The sequence below is a fragment of the Melanerpes formicivorus genome, unplaced genomic scaffold (assembly GCF_026170545.1).
Source record: "Melanerpes formicivorus ecotype bairdi unplaced genomic scaffold, bMelFor1.0.p_v2 SCAF_9, whole genome shotgun sequence".
Taxonomy (NCBI): domain Eukaryota; kingdom Metazoa; phylum Chordata; class Aves; order Piciformes; family Picidae; genus Melanerpes; species Melanerpes formicivorus.
In genome coordinates this window covers 8,522,558-8,540,902 of record NW_027142361.1, presented here as the reverse complement: position 1 = coordinate 8,540,902, position 18,345 = coordinate 8,522,558, and positions in this window count along the sequence as shown.

Sequence of the window (18,345 nt, the reverse complement as noted above, 5' to 3'; positions counted from 1 at the left end):
TCCCTTGTGTGATTAAATAGATGTTTCCTTCTGTGGTGAAGAGGTTATTAAATTTATGAATATGAAATATGAATTATGAAAAATATAATTTTATTAATTATCAAACTATTAATAACCAATGAATCACCAACTTATATACATGTTCTAGTGCACGTTCGTGAAATAGATTCCACAACTGGCTTAGTGTTATGATTATAACGTAATTGAACTATCTATAAACCCTTTCTATATTTATATAACGAAGGGTGCAGTTCTGCCGCTTGGCCACTAGATGGAGACTCGGCGGGACGCGGGCGGCTTCTGGCTATACACAGCAATATTACAATCTTTCGATGCGTCAGCGCTTACTCTGCTAGACGCGGATCCTTTGAACTGAGTGCTCGTGGGTGGAAAGCACGTGGACGATATTCAATCCCCTTCAGACAACAGGGATCGGTCCTGGTCGGGGTCGGTCCGTGGGATCGGCCCTCAGAAGTCGGCTCGCACGGCAGGGCGGGACGACGGTGGCCGGTAGGTGGGCCCGAACGACAGAAGCAGGCGAAGCTACGGGGGTCGGCCCAACCACGGCGGTTCTCGGGGCTGATGCAAACAGCCTCGGGGAGAGAATGCGGCTGCTTTAGGCGGCGGATTCTCTTTACTGAACTTCAAGGAGCAACAGGACTCTCGTAGTGGTCCCGGTTTCAGTGCAGTATACGCATGAACAATGCTTTGGTTTGCCCTGAGATTCACAGGGCTCAGAGTGGCACTCGGCGGCTCCTCAGAGCGGCACTCGGCGGCGTCTCTCCCGCTACGGCGGGGCTAAGCATACGTGGACTCGGTATTGATCAAGTCCCTTCTCCCCGGCAACTGGGCAGATCTTACCCGCGGGGGTTGGTCCAGTCCTCCGGTGGCACGATGGGCTCTTCCGATCGGCACGACTGGTTGTAGCAATGCTGAGCTCCTCAGGCTCAGCGAAGGTCCTCCCTCTGGGCTTCTTCAACGATGCAGAGGCTTCCAGTATGTGTGCATGTATAACAGAAGCTAACAACAATAAGCTCAATGGCAAAGGCTGCAGCTCGAGACTTACTCTCTCGAGCAAGCACAGAGACAAAGTAAATGAGGGGGCAACGTGTTCACCAACTGGGGTGATACTTATAGATTCCTCGAGGCTGGGCTTGACCAATGGGCACTCTCATAAGCAACTGGCTTCAGCCTATAGAAAGCGTGAAGCTAGTATTATGCCCATACTTGGTGTAAGCACAAGCGCTGCATGCGCTGGGTGCGTGCAAGCCTGGCTAATGCCTTGGCTTTTGTCTTCCTCCTGGAGGAGGGGGAACTTGCCCACATGCTGGGACAAGATTGAGTATCGGGGCATAATGTGCTTTCACCACACCTTCATCTCTTTTCCCTTTTCTTTCACATTCCATTTTAATATTGCGGTAAACAATTGCTACATTACAGTCAGTTAGTTATGCAGTTGTGCTGTGTGTAATGGATGTTAAAGTGAATGATACTTGCACTTTCTATAAACTCGTTCAGGAAAAAAAGCTGTTGCTGAAAGGTGCAGAGATCCAGTCCTGACAGTAGAAGCTTTTAAAAACAAGAAGTAAAGTTAGATATTATGCATGGGAGAAAAATATCATGCATCGAAAAAGCTTTTTGAACAAAAGAAGGAACAAAGGACTTTATCTCAAGGTGGTTTTAATACTTTTTCCTTTACGGATGATGTAAATAGGGTCAGAACAGTTTATGGTAGATTTTTTAGGTTCTTATGGGAGACGGAGATTGGAATCAATATGGCTGACCAATATGATCGAGTATTGTTCCTTTATTGTTCCAGTGTTGCAGGCCTATGGTGCAGGCCTGTAGTGTGAGTATAGCACAGTAAAGTGTAGAAGAAGAAAAGACAGGAAAGGCAGAAGTGCATAGCAAGGGAACTTCTACAACTTATATAAACTCGGAGTGCCTTGTTGGCATGGCTTCATTGGTTCCCATCGCACTATTACAGACTATTGGTCCAACTACTAACGACACAACGAGGTTGTTGATGCAGGTGCATGTCCTGTTGTCTGTCATAGGGTTGGAAGGGAAAGGCCGGGCCTTCTCCTCCCCCCAGAAAGTGAAAGAAAAAAAAAACTCACAGCTGAATTAGCAAAGCAGTGGGTGCTGTATATTTACAAAGCAGTTTAGGGAAACGCAGGGAAATATATACAGAATTTACAGTATTTTCAGTATATATAGAAATATGCAACAAAGTAGCACAGAAATGAGAGTTCCCCCCTCTGCTGAGGGGGTTCCCCACCTCTGCTCCCCCTTCTCTCCCCCTTTCCCCAGAGAGGGTTAGAAAGAGAGAAAAGAGAAAAAAAATTAAAAGCAGTTATGTGTTAATTAGAAAGCGGTTAATACAGGCCTTGCCGTTTATCAGTTTCAAGGTCAAGCCTGGCCGAAAGCCCAGAAGCTGTGGGCTGCAAGCCACCAAAGGAGGGGGAAGACAGACTGACCAGAAAAGTGCAGGAATGCCCAGGATACTCTGCTGCACTCCCAGTTCAGAAGGTGCTTCCTCCCAATCTAGCAATGAAATTACTTTAGATCCGTCTTTCGTTTACAAACATCCGACCACAATATTCCCTTTCTTAAGGGGACAGCCTCAAACGGTCACATTGTCCCAAGATAACTTTCCATGTTTATAGCTACCAGTGCCTTGTTTTTGTTACATGCTGCAGGCACAGCACTGTTTTGCTACACTGCTAGCTGGCTCTGCATTTATGCTGAGCATGGCCTACCACCATGTCAGGCTCTAGGCCTGCACTGCCAGATTGCTCACACTGCTTGTCGCTGGCATTGCCACAGGCTCTGCCTGAAATTTGAGCTTGGCAAGTCAAATAGTGATCATTTCTCACTGCAGTCCTCAGAGTTCTTGATATCTGTTACCAGCTGACATCTAAACAACTGTCGCACTTCCCTAGAGGAAGCCACTGTCACACCCCTCCTGCCAGCCAAAAACTAATGGTGGCAAAGGCTTCAACAGGCTGAAGTGGCAACCCGGAAGATTCGTGGCATACTTAAAAGTCCCGTACTCTTTACTGTTAACTATACACGAGAGCACTCCAAAAGGACGTCAGCCACATGACACTGTGTAATAGAGTTTTCGGCTTTGTCTGATTGCATTACAAACACCATACATACTGAAACACTCTGGCAGTTTCCTAGCACTCACAGTGAGGAACCTGAACCTTTTGACCTCAAGCATCTTATTAAAGCCTATACTCAACTGTCTCTGTGAGGGATAAAACAAGAAACTACTGGACTTACTCTCTATAATTCATTCAAGTAAGCCCTTGCTGAGTGGAGGACCTTGGCTTTGATCTTAAAGTCTCCTAATTGGAAGGAAGTGAAGTGTTAGCCTGTCAGGCTATTAGTCTCTCATCAAATACTTTAAGAGGTATCAGAACACTAAGGTTCTCACACTACTGCAAAGAGATCACCAAGTGCCCTGGTTTTTGTTAAAATGTTTAAACTTTGCATCTGTTTAACAACCTCCCCCAAAATTTAATATACATGGAGTTGTTCCCTGATATTTCTTTCCTTTTATCTCCAACTTTTCCTTCTCGGAGCCTCCTTCTTCGTTCCTCTTTCCTCTTTGATTGTGGAACACTTACTTCTGTGGTGATTTTCCTCCCAGGAAAGTGACCTCTCAGAAGGGTGTCCTTACAATAAGCAACATAAAACCCCAAAGATTTCTGTAGAATGACTTAGTTCTAAAGCCTCAGCCCAGGTCCAGGCTTCATATTGTGCTTAATTTGTAGTATTTACTTAGATTAAAGGAACTGAAATCTAAAAACATGTTGTTGATTTCTTAATTAGCAGTGCTTTTGTGCATTGCAAATTAGGTACCCAAACAGTTGGATGGGATGTTTCTTTCTTGGGTAAATCCAGACATCCAAGATTTATTGAATGAAATCAGTGTCTCAAAGGGTTGTGAATAAACTTGTTCCAGGATTTCATAAACTTGAAATCTATGTAATTCCTATTCTTCAAGTTGGCAATGGTATCCAAAATGCCACTGTGAAGAAATTCTGTGAAATGGTATAAAAATAACTACCTGAAAGGAAATTTCTGAATTGCTAATGCATATCCTTTGGAATTATGAAGGTCACATACTACAGTCACATCTGCTCTTTGTTTACAACATGAGCCTAAAGAGGTGCTGTAACACCAGAGTAAATGTTTCTGTTCTACAAAGTTCTCTCCCTTTTGATTTGCCTAGGGACAAGCTTATGAAAACAAACTACCTGTGACATTTCATGCATATCTTCCATAATGCCAAGCATTCCTTTTGTTTTGCAAGATAATGTCCATATGAAAGCAAATACAATGCATCTGTGTCCTTAATACACGTCTCTTTTCTACTAATCCACAATGAATTCTTTTTTATGAAAGCCATTGATTGCTAGCCACCTCTCTCACTTTACCTCCTGCTTCATCCTGGCAGCACTTTCATCTGCTTTTGGATGGGTCATGAGTTTTGTCTGTTGCTTCAACTTTCAACAACTTCTTTAAATTTCCCTCCACTGTTTCTTTTTAATGATCATCCACACAAGGCCCTTCTGCAAGTCATTCACATCCCTGATTGTCCAGTCTTTTTTCATTGCAGGGTCTCAGATTCATAATTATGTTGATGCCCCTGCTTTTTATAAAGGGGAAAATTATTTTTCTCTGATATCTTAAGTAATCAGCCCCCCCCAACCTCCTGTTTCTTTCAGTTTATTAAGCTTGCTTACCATTTACATAGGCTCTGAAGATATCCTTGATACTTTATGAAATATCTGTGCTTCTAGGATGAAGGTCAGTTACCTCTCTGAGATTTGTCTCCAAAATCCTCTTCCACCCAGTCCATATGCCTACAAGTCTGGATTAAAGAGGTAATAACTGAACACACTGCATTATTCTGAATGAGAATTATAGCTTAATTTGTTTTATTGTTGTTAGTTATATCCAGTCTCAACATCAGATATTGATATGGTTTGGAGTTTCACAGAACAGGAGCATGGAAACCAAAACACTGTTTTATTCATACAACTACTTTTTCAGACACATTTGATTTGTGTTTGAGTAAGCAACAAGAAGCATTTTAAGTTGCTGCCTGTGGTATTTCAAAATTGGAGAGCACATACCAGGTTCCAGGTTGTACTCAAAACCCATTCTATATCCCTAATATTATATTATACCTCTCATGTCTGCACACTGCACTGGTTAGGCCACACCTCGAGTCCTGTGTCCAGTTCTGGGCCCCTCAGTTTAGGAAGGATGTTGACTTGCTGGAACGAGTCCAGAGAAGGGCAACAAAGTTGGTGAGGGGTTTGGAACACAAGCCCTATGAGGAGAGACTGGGGGAGCTGGGGTTGCTTAGCCTGGAGAGGAGGAGACTCAGGGGTGACCTTATTGCTCTCTACAACTACCTGAAGGGAAGTTGTTGACAGGCGGATGTTGGTCTCTTCTCCCAGGCAGCCAGTACCAGAACAAGAGGACACGGCCTCAGGCTGCTCCAGGGGAGGTTTAGGTTGGATGTTAGGAAGAAGTTCTATACAGAGAGAGTGATTGTCCATTGGAATGGGCTGTCCGAGGAGGTGGTAGAGTCAGCATCATTGGAGGTGTTCAGGAGGAGACTTGATGGGGTGCTTGGTGCCATGGTTTAGTTGATTAGGTGGGTTGGATTGGTTGATGGGCTGGACAAGATATATCTTGAAGGTCTCTTCCAACTTGCATTATTGTTGTTACTATTATTATTGTTGTTATTATTATTATTATTATTATTAACAAATGTCACTATGGCAATATAGGTGACTGTGAAAACATTAAATTAAATAAGTTTTCGGAAAGGTCCACAGAGAATGTCACAAATAATCTCAGATAAGCATTCTTTTCTGAGAATATCTCTGTCATGGGGTATCTCTTTGGCCAATTCCTCCTTAACTTTGTGTGTACCTTATATATCATATTCCCCAGTCTAACTCATTGTGGCCGCTTGAGGCTGTGCCTTTAAGAAAAGGGACAGTGCTGGGACACTCTGGCTGAATGTTTTGGTGAAGGCAAATGAAAACATCGATATTCTAAACAAATTTCATTGGTAGATTGGTAGAATGCAGTTTTAAGTTTTGTGCAGCTGGGATTTTCTTTCAGTTCGCTCCTTTCCTTCTCCCTTTCCAGCTCATCTGCTTCTGGGCTCCCTGGCAGAGCAACCCTGAACAGATAAGCAACTAATTCGCATGAGGCCTACTAAGATTCTGCTTTATTAGTAATTACCTTTTCTCTCTTTCTAACCCTCTTTTGGAAAAAGGGAGGTAGGGGGAGAGAAGGGGGGTACAGGGGGGGAACCCTCCTCCGGAGGAGGGAATTTCGTGCCTGCATTCTTGGTTTTTTTACTTTGCTGTATATTTCTGTATATATTGTAAATACTGTATATTTTGTGTACATATCCTGCATTTTCCACATTGCTTGTAAAATATAGCATTTCCCTTGCTTCTCCGGCTGGGTTAGCTGTGGGTGTTTTTTTCCCTTTTGTGGGGGAGAGAAAGCTTAGGCTTTCTCTCCAAACCACTACACTCATATTTATCACATTTTTCAATACTGAATGCCCTAGAGAAATCCAGACATCTTAAACATACATATTTCTTTCATGTAAAAAAAAAACACCCAAACTTTCTAATTAGAAAAATGAAGTAGATTAGTTATGTGGCTATGGAAAATCAAGGTGAAATTTTATTCTTTATTCACTTATTTTTCCATGCTTGGGCCAAAATATTAGCTGGTACACACCAGTAATCCAGATTATTAGTGACTAAATGCTAGGTAAAGAAATAGATGACGATTTTCTTGCACTATCCTGAAATGTCTATCACTGCGTTCCAGCTTGGGTATCCTTGCTTTTGATTTTCCCCATCCTGCCACAGTGCCACCATGACTGTGTATATAATTTACAGGAACTAAGGCTTTATAATCCATGGAGATACAACCCTTAGCACAAGATACTTCATCTGGATATGTGCTGACTTAAAGCAGCTGAGAACCTCTCCCTTGTGTTCAGATTTACTGCCCATCTGGAAGACACTGAGCTAGGGCTTATATAAGACTGGGTTGTAACTTAAGCCACATTAAAGAGGTCAGAGCAGATGTATAGCAGTCCTTTCAAGGTATCTTTTCTATTAAACTGCAAACAGCTCTAATTTCTAAAACAAAAATAATTCTCAAATATATCTATGAAGCCAGATTTGAGAAGATCAGTGAACAGATTGAGAGTTCTATCAGTGCTCATTCATTTGGAGTACGTCTTCTTTGTCATCAGAAAGCATGAATGTGGTTATGCCACATACCTCTGATAGTTTAATGTCAGCTAATCATATAAAATTCACATTCTAAGAGCCTGAACAAAGCAAAGTTTCAACATGAGCTTTTCAGTCTCATGGAGGCCAGTGCTGGAGGCAACGTGCTCTAGGTTGTACCTCTGCGATCTGGCCTCTGCATTACTGACACTTGAGGATGAAAGCCAGTGGCAATCCCCACTCTTACTGCAGCGGGGCTGCTTCTGGCACACATGCAGTCTGGTGAGTTGTGAGCTGCACACAAAGAGGACTGAGTCTTCCAAAAAGCTGCACACAACAGATACTCAAGCATGTCCTTCCTCAGAAGAAATAGCTGTTACAAAATCTTCTACCTTGGCTTCACACATGTTTATTTTTGTGGGATAGTAGTAAACACACCTTGTTAGATTGCCAAAACTTCCTCCAGAAAAAAAGAGCCACCCAGCTTGTGAAAGAAAATGTTACCAGAAAGTAATAAGGTGAAAATAATTTTGTCTGAAACTTCCCAGAAATACCTAGCCTGAGAAAGAAACCCAGAATGGAGTAGTAAACAAAGAATTAGTTTGGAAAGTATTTGAAGTCTGATAATAGCTTCTTGTAATGAAGAGTTCAACAGCTTTAATAAATGCCATCAGTTCTACCTGCAATTTACTACTAAAAAAAAAAAAAAAAAAGTGTTAACTGTATTAGCTCCATATTGTAAAAAACATATTCCATAATTAGGATTTCCATGATTATTGCAGAAGGTTCCTGCTGCTACCAAAATCTGCATTTCTTTCTTCCTGATACTGCTGAGGTCTTCAATGACTATTTAATTCTTGCTCCAATCTGGAAATTTCAATAATTCATGAAAAGATGCTATCTGCTAGTCTGGAAACCTGTGTCCTGAAGTACACTGGTCCTCAGTTGTATCATTTAAATTCCTATCTGATGAAGAAACTTCTACATTATATCTACTTTCATTCCCTGTTCCTTCCATTTGACCCTCGGACAGGTTTAGCCTCTCCTGAGGGTGAAAACACCCAAACAGGTTTACCTAATAGATTCTTTTCTCTAACAACAGGAACTCGATCGCCTTCTACTTTCTGTAGCAGGTCCAGCTCAGTTTACTTAACCTCTACTATTTACCAGCCAGGTTGCTTGTGCTAAATGTTTTTCCCAGTTTTTCAAAGATCCACCCCTGTGACCGTTTGAGGCTGTCCCCTTAAGAAAGGGAATATTGTGGTCGGATGTTTGTAAACGAAAGACAGATCTAAACTAATTTCATTGGTAGATTGGGGGGAAGCACCTTTTGAACTGGGAGTACAGCAGAGAATCCTGGGCATTCCTGCACTTTTCCTCAGCCTTGCTTTTCCCCCTTTTCGTCTCACAGCTTTCTGGGCTCTCGTCCAGGCTTGACCTTGAAGCAAGATAAAAGCGTGAGGCCTCTTCTAACATTCTAACACATAACTGCTTTTTAATTAACAGTTTCTCTTTTCCTCTCTTTCTAACCCTCTCTGGGGAAAGGGGGAGAGAAGGGAGAGCAGAGGTGGGGAACCCCCTCAGCAGAGGGGTGAACTCTCATTTCTGTGCTACTTTGTTGTATATTTCTATATATATTGTAAATACTGTAAATTCTGTATATATTTCCCTGCGTTTCCCAAAACTGCTTCTTTGTAAATATACAGCACCCACTGCTTTGCTAATTCAGCTGTGAGTTTTTTTTCTTTCCCTTCAATTTTCTTCCCTCTACTCACAGTGGGGGGGGAAGGGCATGGCCTTTCCCTCAACACTATGACATCTTTTTCTTGGCTTGCTTGATTAATTTAGTGTTTTCTAGCTGGATTAGCAAACATGAAGATGTTGTAGTTCGTAGAGCGATTATTCTTTTCAATTCTTGGGGCTCTCATTTACAGATACTGTTTGGGTTTGATTTTGGATTACCTGGGTAAATATTTGGTGCGGACAATTTATTTGTGGTTTATGTATAGAGTCAGATTATGGTATGGAAAATGTATTGATTTATTATGGCCAGCAAGATACAGAATAGTTACCTCCAGCACTCTCCCAATTGAGATAAAAGGTTTTAAGATTCTGCCGGAGGAGAGAGAAACTTTAGGTGATGGCTGGGATCCAAAGGTGATTTATGTGATGTGTATAAATCTGCTGCTGGTGATGGTGATTGCATATTTACTGTTTTATTTGCGAGGGGAGAGGAAGATATCCAGGGCGTGCTTTTTTATTAAAACTAGATCATAGAGGAAACGGTGTAGCTCTGGGTCAGTCCCAGAGAAATCTAGTGATGAGGAATGTGGAGAATCTGTGTCAGTTAAAAAGAGGGCTAAGAAGTTAATTGGAAAGGCAGCTCTGAACGACTTTGCTGCTGATTCTGGCAAGCTGCCAAGGGCGGCGGCTGGTATCAACATGGTGCCTACTCCTTCTCCTCCTCCTTCTTCTCCATCGGCCATTAACGGAGCAACGTCATTTCCTCCCACTCTCTCGGTGGGACCGGAAGTCACTGCCCCAGCAGCTGATTTATCTCAGGACCTGCCAGCTTCTGTTAAGGTGGCTGTAAATTCAAACACAGCTCCAGTTAAGGGGGCTGTTTTAAAGACTAGAAGGGGAAGGGACAAAGCTGATGGAGAAGAAGAGCAGGAGACTGATCCTGGTGAGGGGCCCTCTACTCTAAGAAATCTTGCAGAGGAGGAAGAGAAGATTTGTTTTAAAGATCTAGCTGACCTAGTGACAGCAAAGCAGGATAGAGATGCAGCTAGGAAAGGAGCTGGCAAAGGTGGTTCTCAGCTTAAAGAGATCCTTGAGAAAATGGCAGGAGGACTATTAGGGCAACAAGGTAGGGAAGAAGAAGAAGATGATATTTTAGAATGTTCCTCGCCGCGTGAGGAGATAAGAAATGTCCGTAAAGATTACACCAGGGCAGATAAGGAGCCAGTTCTAGCTTGGCTTAGTAGGTGTTATGATACAGGTGCTCCAGCTCTAACAGTTGGAGACAAGTCAGCAGATCAGTTAGGAACTCTCTCAAGGGACAATGCAATAGACAGACACCTAGGCAGGGCTCTCGGTAAGGTTAATCTGTGGATACGCCTTTTAATGGCGGTTGCCCTGAGATACCCTTCCCGAGATCACAGTATCACAGTATCACAGTATCACTTAGGTTGGAAAGGACCTCGAGGATCATCGAGTCCAACCTGACACCGCAGACCCCATGACTAGACCATGGCACCAAGTGCCACGTCCAATCTCCCCTTGAACGCCTCAAGGGTCGATGACTCAACCACCTCCCCGGGCAACCCATTCCAATGCCGAATGACTCGCTCGGTGAAGAACTTCCTCCTCACCTCGAGTCTGAACCTCCCCTGGCGCAGCTTGAGACTGTGTCCCCTTGTTCTGGTGCTGGTTGCCTGGGAGAAGAGGCCAACTCCCTCATGGCTACAACCACCCTTCAGGTAGTTGTAGAGGGCAATAAGGTCACCCCTGAGCCTCCTCTTCTCCAGGCTAAACAATCCCAGCTCCCTCAGCCTCTCCTCATAGGGCTTGTGTTCAAGGCCTCTCACCAGCCTTGTTGCCCTTCTCTGGACACGCTCAAGTGTCTCAATGTCCTTCTTAAACTGAGGAGCCCAGAACTGGACACAGTACTCAAGGTGCGGCCTAACCAGAGCAGAGTACAGGGGCACTATGACCTCCCTGCTCCTGCTGGCCACACTATTCCTAATGCAGGCCAGAATGCTATTGGCCCTCCTGGCCACCTGAGCACACTGCTGGCTCATATTCAGGTGGCTGTCGATCAGCACACCCAGGTCCCTCTCTGTCTGGGAGCTCTCCAGCCACTCCGACCCCAGCCTATAGCTCTGCATGGGATTGCCGTAGCCAAAGTGCAGCACTCGGCACTTGGACTTGTTGAAAGCCATCCCATTGGACTCTGCCCATCTTTCCAGTCGGTCGAGGTCCCTCTGCAGAGCCTTTCTACCCTCTAATTGACTAACATCTGCCCCTAACTTTGTGTCATCTGCAAACTTGCTGATGACTGACTCTACCCCTTCATCCAGATCATCAACGAATATGTTGAAGAGGACAGGGCCCAGCACTGATCCCTGGGGGACACCACTGGTGACTGGCCTCCAGCTGGATGCGGCACCGTTCACGACCACTCTCTGGGCCCGGCCCTCCAGCCAGTTCCTAACCCAGCACAGAGTGTAGTGGTCCAATCCACAGGCTGACAGCTTAGTCAGCAGTTTGCTGTGGGGGACGGTGTCAAAGGCCTTGCTGAAGTCTAGGTAGACCACATCCACAGGCCTCCCCACATCCACCAGGCGGGTCACCTGATCATAGAAAGAGATCAGGTTGGAGAGGCAGGATCTGCCCTTCCTGAATCCATGTTGGCTGGACCTGAGCCCTTGGCCATCCTTCAGGTGCGCAGTTATTGCTGCCAGGATAATCTGCTCCATCACTTTCCCTGGCACTGAGGTCAGGCTGACTGGCCTGTAGTTTCCAGGTTCCTCCATCCGACCCTTCTTGTGGATGGGGACCACGTTGGCCAGTTTCCAGTCATCTGGGACCACACCAGTGAGCCAGGACTGGAGGAAAATGATGGAGAGTGGCCTAGCTAGCACATCCGCCAGCTCTCTCAGCACCCTAGGATGGATCCCATCTGGTCCCATGGACTTGTGGATATTCAAGTGGCTCAGCAGGTCCCGAACTAACTCCTCATGGATTTCCAGGGTATTACTCTGCTCCCCGACCCCAACGCCCAGCTCCGGAGACCACTCGTCCTGAACTCCTGCCTTGCTGTTAAACATTGAGGTAAAGGAGGTGTTCAGGACCTCAGCTTTATCCTCATCCTCAGTAACTGTGTTCCCCTCCAGGTCCACTAGGGAGTTCAGGTTCTTCCTGCCCTTCTTCTTATTGTTAATATATTTATAAAAATGCTTTTTATTATCTTTGACTGAGGTGGCCAGCTTCAGTTCCAGCTGGGCCTTAGCCTCCCTAATTTTATTCCTACATAATCTAACAGCTTCCTTGAACATACCTCGAGAAGCCTTCCCCTCCTTCCAAAGGTGATACAGCCTCCTCTTCCCCCTTAAATCCTCCAGGAGCTGCTTGCTCATCCAGGCTGGTCGCCTTCCCCGCCGGCTTGCCTTCCGGCACATGGGAACCGCCAATTCCTGTGCCTTCAAGAGCTCCTGTTTGAAGTAGGTCCAACCCTCCTGAACCCCTTGGTTCATGAGGGCTGGTACCCAGGGGACTTTGCAGACAAGTTTTTTAAATAGGCTGAAGTTCGCCCTTCGGAAGTCCAAGGTGGAGGTTCTGTTGGTGCTCCTCCCAATCTCCCTGCATATTGAAAACTTCACTATCTCGTGGTCACTGCACCCTAGGCAGCCTCCCACGATCACATCTCCCACCAGCCCTTCCCTATTGCAGAACAGCAGGTCAAGCAGAGCCTGGCCCCTGGTAGGCTCGCTTAACAGCTGTGTCAGGAAGCAGTCCTCCATTCGCTCCAGGAATCTTCTGGACTGCCTCCTCCCTGCTGAATTAAGTTCCCAGCAGATATCTGGGAGGTTGAAGTCACCAACAAGGACAAGATCAGATGATCTTGAGACAGCCTCCAGTTGCTTGTAGAACAACTCATCAGCCGCCTCATCCTGGTTGGGTGGTCTGTAACAGATTCCAATCAGGATGTCAGACTTGTTAGGTTGTCCTCTGATTTTGACCCACAGGCTCTCAACTACCTCATCTTCCACCACAAGTTGTGTGGCAGAGATTGACTCTCTAATATACAGAGCCACCCCTCCTCCTCTTCCCCCTCGCCTGTCCCTCCTAAAGAGCCTGTAACCCCCCATTGTAGCACTCCAATCGTGGGTGCTGTCCCACCAAGTTTCTGAGATGGCGACTACATCATAGTCGCCCTGATGGATTAGGACCTCCAACTCCTCTTGCTTGTTGCCCAGGTTGCGTGCATTGGTGTACATGCATCGCAGCTGGGTTCCTGACTTCTCAACTGACCCTACCTTGCGCCCTACTCTTACCTCTGCAGAGGGACCGATTGCCTCACCCACCCCCTTCAGACCTAGTTTAAAGCCCTCCTAATGAGCCCTGCCAACTCCAGTGCCAGGACTCTTTTACCCCTTCTAGATAGATGCACCCCATCAGGACCCAGCAGGTCAGGTGCAGTGAAAGTTGCCCCGTGGTCATAGAACCCAAAGTTCTGCCGCTGGCACCATCCCCTGAGCCAATTGTTGATGGAATCCTAAACCCTGGACTACCATAGATGAGGGAATTAAGCGCTTGAGAGAATTTGCTGTTAGAGAGATACTCTAAGGTGAACATGAAACTCTGAATCCTGATGACATTCCTGTGGGTATTGGTCTTGCTAAAAAGATCATCAAACTTGCCCCTTCTAATTATGCAAACATTCTGGCAAGCAGAATTGTGTCAAGAAATTATGGTGGAGCCACTCCAACGGTTGGCGAATTCAGCGATCAAATGAGACAATTGGAGGATAGCATGACTCATGTTTCTTTGGTTTCGGCCATTAAAACTATGTCTGGTGATATACAGAACTGCATAAGAGAGTTAAAGTATGAATTTAGAAATTCCATATCCCAATTGGCACAAAGGTATAATTCTAATTCTTCCTCAAGGTGGATACAAGTTTCATCTGTGAGGAATACACGTCCTCCAAGGAGGTCATTCCAAAACAGATCAAATCAAAACAGACCACCAAGGCAATCACATAGAACTATTTGGATAACTCTGCATGATCAGTTTGGTGAGAACATGAACCGCTGGGATGGCCAACCAACTTCTAATCTTTTCAGGAGACTGAGGGAATTGCAAAGTGGCAGAACCTGAGGTAGCATTACCAGAAGGGTAGCTGTTACTTCCACAGTTCCTCAGAACAACTTTAGTAGCTCCAACAGTGGCTCCAGTTATAACATGCAAAGTTATAACACTGCACACTGTGCGCAATGCACATGTGGGCATGTTCCCCATAACTAGGGCTGCCCTGCCTCCCACCAGGGGGAGGAGAGGGATAACAGAGATAATGGAATCTATTGGGATGTGTACATCCAGTGGCCTGGCACTTCACAATTTCGGAAGTACAGGGCCTTGGTTGACACAGGAGCTCAATGCACCATAATACCATCAAATTATCAGGGATCAGAGTGTATAACTATTCTGGGAGTCACTGGTGGATCTCAAGAGTTAAGTAAGGTGGAGGTTAATATAGGTTTAATTGGTAAACAATGGAGGAAGCATGCAGTTGTGACTGGACCTGATGCACCTTGTATTTTGGGAATTGATTTTCTGAGAGAAGGGCGTTTCAAAGACCCTAGAGGTTACAAATGGGCTTTTGGAGTAGCTTCTGTAGAAATTGATGGACAAAAACTAAAGCTGTCTGTTAGACCTGAGCTTTCTGATGAATCTACAATTGTGGGACAACATAAGATACAGGACATTAAATTGCCGGTTGCTTCTCAGACTGTGCATCACAGACAATACAGAACCAACCGTGACTCTTTGCTGCCCATTCAGAATCTGATTCGTCAGTTGGAGAGTCAGAAAGTCATCAGCAAAACTCATTCACCTTTCAACAGTCCAGTGTGGCCTGTGCGAAAGCAGAATGGGGACTGGCGTCTGACAGTCGACTACCGAGCCCTGAATGAAGTAACACCACCTATGAGTGCAGCAGTACCAGACATGATGGAACTCCAGTATGAGCTGGAATCCAAAGAGGCCAAATGGTACGCTACCATAGACATTGTTAATGCATTTCTCTCTATTCCCATAGCAGAGGAATGCAGGACTGAGAATAGAATAGAATAGAATAGAATAGAATAGAATAGAATAGAATAGAATAGAATAGACCAGGTTGGAAGAGACCTTCAAGATCACGCGTCCTACCTGTCATCCGACACCACCTAATCAACTAACCCATGCAACCAAGCACCCTGTCAAGTCTCCTCCTGAACACCTCCAGTGATGGCGACTCCACCACCTCCCTGGGCAGTCCATTCCAATGGGCAATCACCCTCTCTGTGTAAAACTTCCTCCTGACCTCCAGCCTGAACTTCCCCTGGCGCAGCCTGAGACTGTGTCCTCTTGTTCTGGTGCTGGCTGCCTGGGAGACGAGACCAACCTCTGCCTGTTTACAACCCCCCTTCAGGTAGTTGTAGAGAGCAAGAGGGTCACCCCTGAATCTCCTCCTCTCCAGACTAAACAGCCCCAGCTCCTTTATTTAGAATAAACCTTTATTTAGAATAAACCAAACAACGTTGAAAGAGACCTTCAAGATCATCGCGTCCAACCCATCAACCAATCCAACCCACCCAAACAGCTAACCCATGGCACCAAGCACCCCATCAAGTCTCCTCCTGAACACCTCCAATGACGGCGATTCCACCACCTCCATGGGCAGCCCATTCCAATGGGCAATCACTCTCTCTGTATAGAACTTCTTCCTAACATCCAACCTGAACCTCCCCTGGCGCAGCCTGAGACTGTGTCCTCTTGTTCTGGTACTGGCTGCCTGGGAGAAGAGACCATCATCCGCCTGTCTACAACCTCCCTTCAGGTAGTTGTAGAGAGTGATAAGGTCACCGCTGAGTCTCCTCTTCTCCAGGCTGAGCAACCCCAGCTCCCTCAGTCTTTCCTCATAGGTCTTGTGTTCCAAACCCCTCACCAACTTTGTTTCTCTTCTCTGGACTCATTCCAGCAAGTCAACATCCTTCCTAAACTGAGGGGCCCAGAACTGGACACAGTACTCGAGGTGTGGCCTAACCAGTGCAGTGTACAGGGGCAGAATGACCTCCCTGCTCCTGCTGGCCACACTGTTCTTGATGCAGGCCAGGATGCCATTGGCCCTCTTGGCTGCCTGGGCACACTGCAGGCTCATGTTCAGCCTACCATCGACCAGTACCCCCCAGGTCCCTCTCTGCCTCGCTGCTCTCCAGCCACTCTGACCCCAGCCTGTAGCACTGCATGGGGTTGTTGTGGCCAATGTGCAGAACCCGGCACTTGGATGTGTTAAATCTCATGCCGTTGGACTCTGCCCATCTGTCCAGCCTGTCGAGGTCCCTCTGCAGAGCCTCTCTACCCTCCAGCAGATCAACTCTTGCCCCCAGCTTGGTGTCGTCAGCAAATTTACTGATGATGGACTCAATGCCCTCATCCAGATCATCAATAAAGATGTTAAAGAGCACAGGGCCCAGCATTGATCCTTGGGGCACACCACTAGTGACTGGCTGCCAGCTGGATGTGGCACCATTCACCACCACTCTCTGGGCTCGGCCATCCAGCCAGTTCCTAACCCATCGCAGTGTGCTCCCGTCCAAGCCATGGGCTGACAGCTTGGCCTGCAGTTTGCTATGGGGGACGGTGTCAAAGGTCTTGCTGAGGTCCAGGTAGACTACATCCACAGGCCTCCCCACATCCACCAGGCGGGTCACCTGATCATAGAAGTAGATCAGGTTGGTCAGGCAGGACCTGCCCTTCCTAAATCCATGCTGGCTAGGCCTGATCCCTTGGCCATCCTGTAAGTGCTGTGTGATTGCACTCAGGATGACCTGTTCCATGATCTTGCCTGGCACTGAGGTCAGGCTGACAGGCCTATAATTCCCTGGCTCATCCAACCGGCCCTTCTTATAGATGGGCACAACATTGGCCAGCTTCCAGTCCTCTGGGACCTCTCCAGTGAGCCAGGACTGCTGGAAAATGATGGATAGTGGCTTGGCCAGCTCATCTGCCAGCTCTCTCATCACCCTAGGATGAATCCCATCTGGTCCCATGGACTTGTGGGGTTCCAAGCTGCTAAGGAGAGTTCCCACCACCTCCTCATGGAACATAGGGAAACTGTGCAGCTCCCTAGCTCCTTCTGCCAGCTCTGCAGGCCAGCTGTCAGGAAGATGTTCTGTCCTTCTAGTAAAAATTGAGGCAAAGAAGGTGTTAAGTATCTCTGCCTTTTCCTCATCCTCATCCCTCAGCCTCTTCTCATAGGGCTTGTGTTCCAAGCCCCTCACCAATTTCATTGCCCTTCTGTGGACTCGTTCCAGCAAGTCAACACCCTTCCTAAACTGAGGGGCCCAGAACTGGACACAGTACTCGAGTTGCGGCCTAACCAGTGCAGTGTACAGGGGCAGAATGACCTCCCTGCTCCTGCTGGCCACACTGTTCCTGATGCAGGCCAGGATGCCATTGGCCCTCCTGGCCGCCTGGGCACACTGCAAGCTCATGTTCATCCTACCATCAACCAGCACCCCCATGTCCCGCTGTGCCTGGCTGCTCTCCAGCCACTCTGAGCCCAGCCTGTAGATTTGCATGGGGTTGTTGTGGCCAATGTGCAGAACCCGGCACTTGGATGTGTTAAATCTCATGCCGTTGGACTCTGCCCATCTGTCCAGCCTGTCAAGGTCTCTCTGCAGAGCCTCTCTTCATTCCAGCAGATCAACTCCTGCCCCCAGCTTGGTGTCATCAGCAAGGAATCCAGTACACTTTCAACAGATTGGCAATGGGCTGGATCCACAGCTCAAGCATCGGTCATGCAGTGATCCACGATGCTCTGGAGAAAGGTGGTGCTCCAGAACACATCCAGGTCATCGATGATATCATCGTCTGGGGTAAAACTGCTGAGGAAGTCTTCAAGAAAGGTAACAAAATCATTGACATTCTTCTGAATGCAGGTTTTGCCATCAAGTGAGACAACGTGAAAGGACCTACCACGGAGATTCAGTTTCTGGGAGTGCGGTGGCAGGATGGACGCTGACACATTCCAGTGGATGTGGTAAATAGAGTCTCTATCATGGGAAATCCCACAAAAAAGCAAGAAACCGTACGTTTCTTGGGGATAGTGGGATTTTGGAGACTGCACATTCCTGGATACAGTCAGATTGTGAAACCTCTGTATGATGTGACTCGAAAGATAAACCATTTCCACTGGGGACCTGAACAACAAGCAGCCTTTGACCAGATAAAGCAAGAGGTGATTCAAGCAATGGGTCTGGGACCTGTCCGGGAT